Genomic DNA, 8355 nt, shown 5'->3' on the forward strand with positions numbered 1-8355 from the left:
AAGCCTGCCTACTTTGGAGCCATGGGAGCCAGACTTGTTGAACTGCCTCTACTTCACCGAGACCTATAACGCCAACTTCCATACAGGGGAAAGTACTAGACAATGACGACCATCCAGCATTAGGATTTTTTTACCCAAAAAGGGCCTCCTAAGGATTCCTAATTTTAAGGGATTAGAACTTAAAAAGTTGGGCTTAAGGGGGACAAAGGCTATGATGACTCCTATTTTTTGCCTTGCCACATCAGCCATACCCCCTAGTTTCACTTTTTAAAGGGAATATTCTCATACTCTCTCTTACTTTTGACTTTTCTCATACTTTCTCTCTTACTTTTTGAATTTTTTATCTTCACTTTCTGCAAATTGAATCTTTCTTGTCAGTTTGAAATCTCTTTCCTCATTAACTCCCACCATATCTCCCTTCCACATCAGCAAAACATTCTCGTGTTTAGGTGGGTCCCAAAAAGTGAAACTTTTTAATTTTCCATTTTTTTTACATTTTGAGTAGAAAAAACACCACCCAACCAATATGTATGATGAAATATTTTTTTCCCTCCAAAAAGCTTGTAATTCAAGGGTCACATCAGAAGCCTCTCATGAGCTAGTACATCCATAACTAATTGTCAGGTCTCCACAACCCCATAAACCAGGAACCACTACATCCATGAGATCCCGAAATTGTGGGGACCTCAAAAAAATTTTAATTTTTTTTCATAAATGTAATTTATTGATGAAAAACTCCATGTTAGTATATTTGTATATCAAAAATATCATTTTCTACTCAAAAAAACGGATTTGTGATAAACCTCCAACAACAAAGTTTTAACAGTCTCTCTCTCTCTCTCTCTCTCTCTCTCTCTCTCTCTCTCTCTCTCTCTCTCTCTCTCTCCCTCTCAGGATCTCTCTGCTTTATCTTCTTCCTCTACTTAGCTATGAAGCCTTTCCAAGCTGTGTGTGTAGCCCCTTGTGAAGCTAGAAAACAGAAGGTTGATACCGACTGGTCATCAAGACCTACCTTGCCACACGCGAGATGTCCTTCTTTGACTCTCTGTCTGCTGGGCTGTTGCAACATTCTCAACCTAGGTCCACGAGCTCTTTCCAGAAGATAGTCAAAATGCTTCCTCTAGCATTCTTGACATAAAATAATCTTTAAAAACGGGTTTCACATGCAAATACATTTTTCAAGTAAGATTCCCATCTTTATACATCATTCATCATTGTTTCTCATCATTTCACATCATTCCTCATCATTCCATGTCATTTCACATAATTCAATATCATTCCACATTATTTAACATCATTCCACATTATTTCACATCATTCAATATCATTCTAGGTTATTTCACATCATTCAACATCATTCAACATCATTCCAAATTATTTCACATCATTCCACATTTTATTCAGATTTCCACAAACAAGATGGTCTCTTTTCGCTTTGAGCGAATCAGGTTTGATTATCAACTTTCCTTGATCTAGTTATCAGAATTTTTGTTTCACAATCAACGAGGTTAAGAGTACAGTTAGTCTACTTTACTCATAGAACTTTCTAAGTCTCGGCCATTACTTGGCTTGGTTAAAGATAACTATTTTCTCGTCTTAATTCATTGAAGTTTGAATTTCAGTTCACTTTTGGATCCTTGATCCTTTCAAGAATTCCAGACTCCTTTCCCAGGGAATCTTGGAATAAGTTAATCTCAAGTATTTACATTCATCCAACTAAGCATGTTTCTGGTCTTTTTCTAGAAAATTCTTTTCCCATCTCAGAAACCTAACCAAGAGACGTAATACGAGTTGGATTAGAATCTTTATCATGTTATTTCAGTCAGTCTCAACCAATTCTTTAATCATCGAGAAAGCCTTTATGCAATTCCCTTGTCCATAAATCATTAAATCTGATTATGGTGGAATACCTGATTTAACCAATAATTTTGGTAAGAGTTTTCACTCACCTTTTTTCCATTCAAAACGTACTTAAGATTCTATTTTTCGAGAATCTAGATGTATACTTCATAATTCCAAAAGTTAAATATGTTCGTAATTCCTCTTTCTATGATTAAAAATTTATCCATGTTTTCTCTATGCATTCATATGAATATTTTCACATTCTTTTCTCAATTTTCCCAAAATAAAATATTCTCAATATTCCTCCTTTTGAATAAAAGATTTATGCATATATCCTTATGGGATTTACAAAAATCAATTATACCCATAATTCCTCTTTCAGCATAAAATATTTATGCACACATACTAATTCATTTTTATCTAAATGAATTATATTCATAATCTTCATTTGAAAATTAGAGAAGAATTGTACATAACCTTCTCATAATTTCTAAAATATAATATAGTCAAAAGTCCACTTTTGATCAAAGGAAAAATTTATGTGAATCTTTCCATAATTCCCATAAATTGAATGAATCTAGAAAATTTTGTGCATAACCTTCTTTATTTTTCTGGCAAATGAATAATGCTCAAAACTCCACTTTTAGCATAAAATTCATTATGCATAAATTTAAATTCATTTTCTAATGATAAAATTTTTTCCATAGCTTTCACACATTTTCTATGAAATGAGAATGCTCAAAATTCCACTTTTAATATAAAAATTTATTTATGCATAAACATAAACATAAATGCATCTAAACATCTTGTTTATTTAATAAAAGTATTCAAATATAACTTCCATATGAAAATAGATATATAAATGTTATCATAAGCTCTCTTTCATCATAAAATGAATAAATATAAAATTTCGTATCAAAAAAACAAGCTTAAATGAATTAACCTCATTCTAAGTAGGTTAATAAACATAAAAATGTTTAACCTCCTTCATCTCTAGCTTGATAAGCTTAGAGTTTAGGGTTTAAAAATGAGATTAGAATTAAGGTTTAACCTTGAAAGAAGGATTTAACCATAAGAAGTGAGTATTCCTTCATAAAGAGTGAATATAAATCATAAATAATACACTTAAGTATAGGAGATTAACATTACTTGATCTAAACAACAACATAAATCAAGAAGGGCATGCTTTTAAGAAGAAAGCATGAGATAGGATACTTCCCAAGCATGTATAGGAGATGTGTAGCCCTCAAGGAAGAGGGTTGGCCACCAAGATAAGAGGGTAGTCTTCAAGAGAAGAAGAGGTTTAGTGAAGCACCAAAGCTTCACAATGGAGAGGTAAGGAAGAGGGATGAAGGAATTACACTAAAATGAAAATTACACTAGCATGGAAATACTTTAAGATAAAAATACAAAGGAATGGGATTCTATTTATAGGTGAGGGAGGCCTCCAACCAAGCGCAACTAGGATCTAGAGGCTTCAAGCTTCAGTTTGGGCCAATTTGGACAAGATTTAGACTAGTTATGCCCACTTTTTGATCTAGTTTGGAAGAGGAGAGATGAGAGATGAAATATCTAGCCACCTCATGTATGTTTCGAATAAAAAATGACCCCTTTGATGTGATTTCTAGGCGCCTCCTTGAAGTGGGATTCTCTCTCCATATAGGTGTCAAAAATCACATTTTTTTAATACTAAGTTCTAGTACTAGAGTCAACTCTTCATCTTATGTGAAAATTTACTCATTTTTCATGGATTTTCTTTTCTTCTTGAATTTTTTCTTATTCAAACACTTGGATTAATCCCATAGGCCCATTAGAACACTCTTTGAACCTTAATCCAATTTTTTCTGAAAATAGGTATCCCTAGGTTAAGGTGTCCACTGCACATATTCAATTAATTTCTAATGCACATTGAAAAACTCTTTTTAAACTTTTGTTTCAGGGGAATTCATCTTAAAATTAAAGGGTAACTTTGTATCCAAAATTATCTCAAATTTGTATTACCTCTCTCTAGAATATTTTCTCTCTCTAAGTCAATTTAAGAGAAAATGAACTATTGCAAAGATTAAAGTCAAGGGGCCCAATCATCTAGTTTCCCGCAATGCAGGGCGATAAACCTTATATAGCATGTTGGCCCAATCATCTAGTTCCCCGTAGTGTAGGGCAATAAACCTTATACATATCAATGTGGTTGTAACGGTCTATGGGCTTCACTTGCATTATCATAGAGGCAACTCAACATGCCTTCTCTAGCTGGCGATTCCTAAGCACGATGAATTCTTCTCCATTATTGTTTATATGAGAGGATGAGTAAATTTCAAAGAGATCTAGCTTTTTGTAAAGCCCACAGCTCGTAGATTGAAGGCCAGAAATTTAGGTGGCCAGGAATTCTATGCAAAGTTGGGTGTTGAGATTATGCACTAGACTATATTTGGCTACCAGAGTGTTCAGTCCTGTTTGCTCTATCTTGGCTTTGACTTTAGAATTATAGACCAACTGCATGCAGCTTGGGGAGTGGTACTGAAAGTAAACCTTTATTACCACTATCTCTGTGTGTGTGATTATAGTTCCTTGGTGCTTGTCCGAGGAGTGGTCCAAGGTAGCTTCTCTTTTGTTTTGGTTTCCCCTTAGAGTTCTTCTTCAGGGTCCTATCATCCCCCCTGAAAGAAGGTAGAGAGAAAGGTTCCTCATACAAGGGATCTGGGGTTTTCACCTTGCCTACCATTAAGCTAAGGAAGATAATAAAAGCAGACAATTGACTAGTAAAGAGCACATGAGCCCTTGTTAGATGTCTACCATTAAGGTTCCTCATACAAGGGATTTGGGGTTTTCACCTTGCCTACCATTAAGCTAAGGAAGATAATAAAAGTAGACAATTGACTAGTAAAGAGCACATGAGCCCTTGTTAGATGTCTACCATTAAGCTAAGGAAGATAATAAAATCAGACAATTGACTAGTAAGAGCACATGAGCCCTTGTTAGATGTTAGTAGCAGGGTTAAAATGCTAAGCTAGGATGGCAATGTTGATAGCTTTGAGAGTAGAAAACAGTTCTTTGGATTTATAGGCATGGTCGTGCTTCTGCAGACTACATACTCCCACCATGTCAACCTCCATTCTTTTTCCAGAAAAGACGTGCCAAACATTGGAGAATGTGTGATTATTAGGAAGGTTGAATCATTGAGTGGGTGCAGCACTCTCTATGATTATGCAAGCAAACGACTGTGACGTGATTGTGCAGGCATGATGCAGCAATCACGGTGTGATTCTTTATTCGTGATTTTTGATGTGGCATTAATGCCGTGATTGTTGACATGGAAATCATGCCATGATTTCTTGGGCATGATTTACTGATGTGATTTTTTGGTGTCGAGACTGGTGATGTGTCACCGTGAATGATGATGTGGAATTCATGGCATGATTTGTTAGCCGTACTTGTTGGTAGATGTGTCGCCAACCACAGTGATCAGTGACATGTCAAGACAACATGCATCATGATTCTATAGACTATAGAATCACGGTTTCTAAGGGGTGGAATTTACCCTCATAAATTAACATTGGCAAGTTGAATGTGGGAGGGGAATGTGTAGTTGTTAGTTTGGACATAGTTTGGACTCCATGATTTTGCAGTCACGTGAAATGGATGTTGTGATTTCATGGTAGGTCAAGTTGGTGTAGGGAAGTGTAGAGGGATACTAGACCTTGATATGCTAGTGGAATTAGGAGAAGACAACCAACATAAGAAAAATAATAAAAATTGTGAAAATGTTACCATGGAGATAGACACACCCACCGGGTACTTTTGAAAACATTACCATGGAACTATATACAATAGAAGAACCAAACAAACAAAAAACAACCAAAAATTATCGCAAGACCATGAGTCCTACTTGAGTAGTGTGGTGCTAGGGGAGAGGTGTTAGACAAGTTGTGGGCAAGTAAGCAATGCACAACAATGGAAAGCTCCAAAGAAGGTAGTAAAATTGAAGAGAAAGATTTGAAAAAGTGTGCCAAAAAATGAAAAATTAGACTATTTATTAACCAAGGGAACTAGATATGGCTTTGGACATGGGTAACCAATTTTGTGTCCCTCCATGATGATGATAGGAAGGAGTTAGTTGAAATAATTCTACAGAATCATGGCCATGATTCTGTGGTGAGTTAGGCAAAGAGGGTATGGAGCTTGTTAATCCTCTAAGGCTTGTTGTGTTAAGTCACGGGGCATTCCTAGCTAGATGCTCCATGCAAGAACATCTAGATGAAGCTCTTGATGTACAGCGAGCATGCTGGTGTAATTTCTATAGCTCCTTAGTGGAACATAGTAGCTCTTTCTCCATCCATTAAATTACCCAGTTCATCGAGTCTATAACAAGTTTTGGTGGGAGCTCTTCCATGGACTTGTGTTCTTGTTTGTCGACTAGACATCTTTGCCCTTGAGGCAAGGAACTAGGTTATTTACCTGTTTTATCTCAGTTTGATTGTTGACATCTTTTATGATGTCAGTTGGGAAGGTTCTTATGGATTTTTATGAGGCTCCTGTGGCTTCCCAACCGCATTTTTATGGACTTCAGTCTCTATCGAGGCTTGGTCTTACTGATTGATTTAGTGGGGTCAGGTTTTAAATTGGATCCTATCTTTGGCACACATACATGTTTTATCTCATGATGTGGTAGAGTGGTATGCTTGGGTTGTACCCATTTTGGCCTTCCTTTTCTACTACCCCTTTTTGTGGCTGGATTGTTTGTGGTGATTAGGGTGACTGGTGGTCATTAGGCTAATGAGGTTTGTGTAGAAAAGGTTGTGCCACAGGATTTCATGACTTGGGTATCCATACCTACATGCTTCCTTCATAGTACCCTTGTGCTTTCAATAGCATTTTGGGAATCCAATAGCACTCGACATGAGGCTTCTCATTTTGAGACTTTCTCTATGGAGTGGAATTTTGGCCTTTATCTATCCCAGTTGGTGCATCAAGTTCCGGAAGACATAGTCACATTATGGATGACTCTGGTGGCTCAATTTTAAAATTGTGAGTAGTTTCTATTGTACTCCATAGTGGCAATGCATATCTGGAGTAGTTTCCTATTGTCAAGTGAGCAGTCCTTTGCTCCCAATTAACTTCACAATTCACAGCAGAGATCCAACTTTGCTCAACAACATGTCACCTACATGCATGAAAAAAAACCTTGCACTATCAACGATTATTTTAGGTGAAAACATTAACTTTCAAACAACCCAAAGCTCCTATTGTTCCTACATGCACATTTTTAACTCTAGCTGCTATCGGTTATAATTCGGGTTTGTTTAACTTCACCCAGGTCTCATGCAAGAGCAAGTTATAACTTTCCCTTTACTTAATCATTGCGAGAGGAGATTAGTTGTGGTCCCTCCTACAGAGAGTCCTAATTTAAGCCACATGGGCTCTGTGTCAAGGTCCTCTTCCTCGATCAAGTTTAGAGTAGCCATATTTATGTAGAGTGTCTGTCCACTTTGTTTGGTCTTGGCTTGCGATGCTATGGCCTTAGCCTCATCTTAAGCTTCTTTTTTTAACCTTTCTTGTCTCACTTTCTCCTTCTTCTTCTTGCATGCCTATTCTAGCATGTCTTGGGTTAAGGGCCCAAAGTATTTCTTGAGTTTTCTACAGTTTATATAGCCTTGCATCTCAATTCCCAAAGTGCCCAAAGTATTTCTTGAGTTTGCTACCATTTATGTAGCCTTGCATCTCAATGCAAGCTACACTTGGGGGTGACTTCTGCAACTTTGAATGAACCTAACCCCCATACACTTGGGGGTGACTTTTGCAACTTTGAATGAACCTAACCCCCACCCATTAGGAACTCAATGGAGTCTTCTTGGGCCCTTTTATTTGGCAGTTTAAGGGAGTCAAACCTTTTCTCTTAAGAAGAAACGTTTTCTAATTAGAAGCTTCAAAACGGCTACTTTATTCGAATTTGAATTTTGGGGGGAAAATGGAATTTAAAATCTAGCGGATAAAACCATATCATGTAACATATCTATGGAAAGCTCTTGATGGGTAGATCACGGATCTATAATCTCCGCTCAAATCGGAGCTTGTATGTAGAAGTTATGGAGGTCCGAAAATTGTAAAATTGCCCCCTCCCCTTTTTGGGAGAAAAAGTGCACCCTTTGACCACTCTTACACCTCTCTTACAAACCATTGGTTTTTGCTTACATGGCGGGCTCCTATTTGTCAAAAAGTTAAACATTTCCATAACCTCATGGCAAATTAAAGGGCCCAAGAAGACTCCATTGAGTTCCTAATGAAGCTGCACTTGGGGGTGACTTTTGCAACTTTGAATGGACCTAACTCTCGGTATTTTATTTTTTTCTACTTGGAAGAACCAACCTTGTACATAAGTACTAGGTTTCCCTTCCTATAGCTCCTTTGATTTCGGGTTATCGTCAAACCACCATTTATGTCAGAGCTTTTAGATTATCATGCATGTAGAGTAATTACTCTAGTCTCATTGAGCCTTTAGATGATCATGCCATGTAG

This window comes from Cibotium barometz, chromosome 26, assembly GCF_041138505.1.
Source record: "Cibotium barometz isolate CiBa-2024 chromosome 26, ASM4113850v1, whole genome shotgun sequence".
Taxonomy (NCBI): Eukaryota; Viridiplantae; Streptophyta; class Polypodiopsida; order Cyatheales; family Cibotiaceae; genus Cibotium; species Cibotium barometz.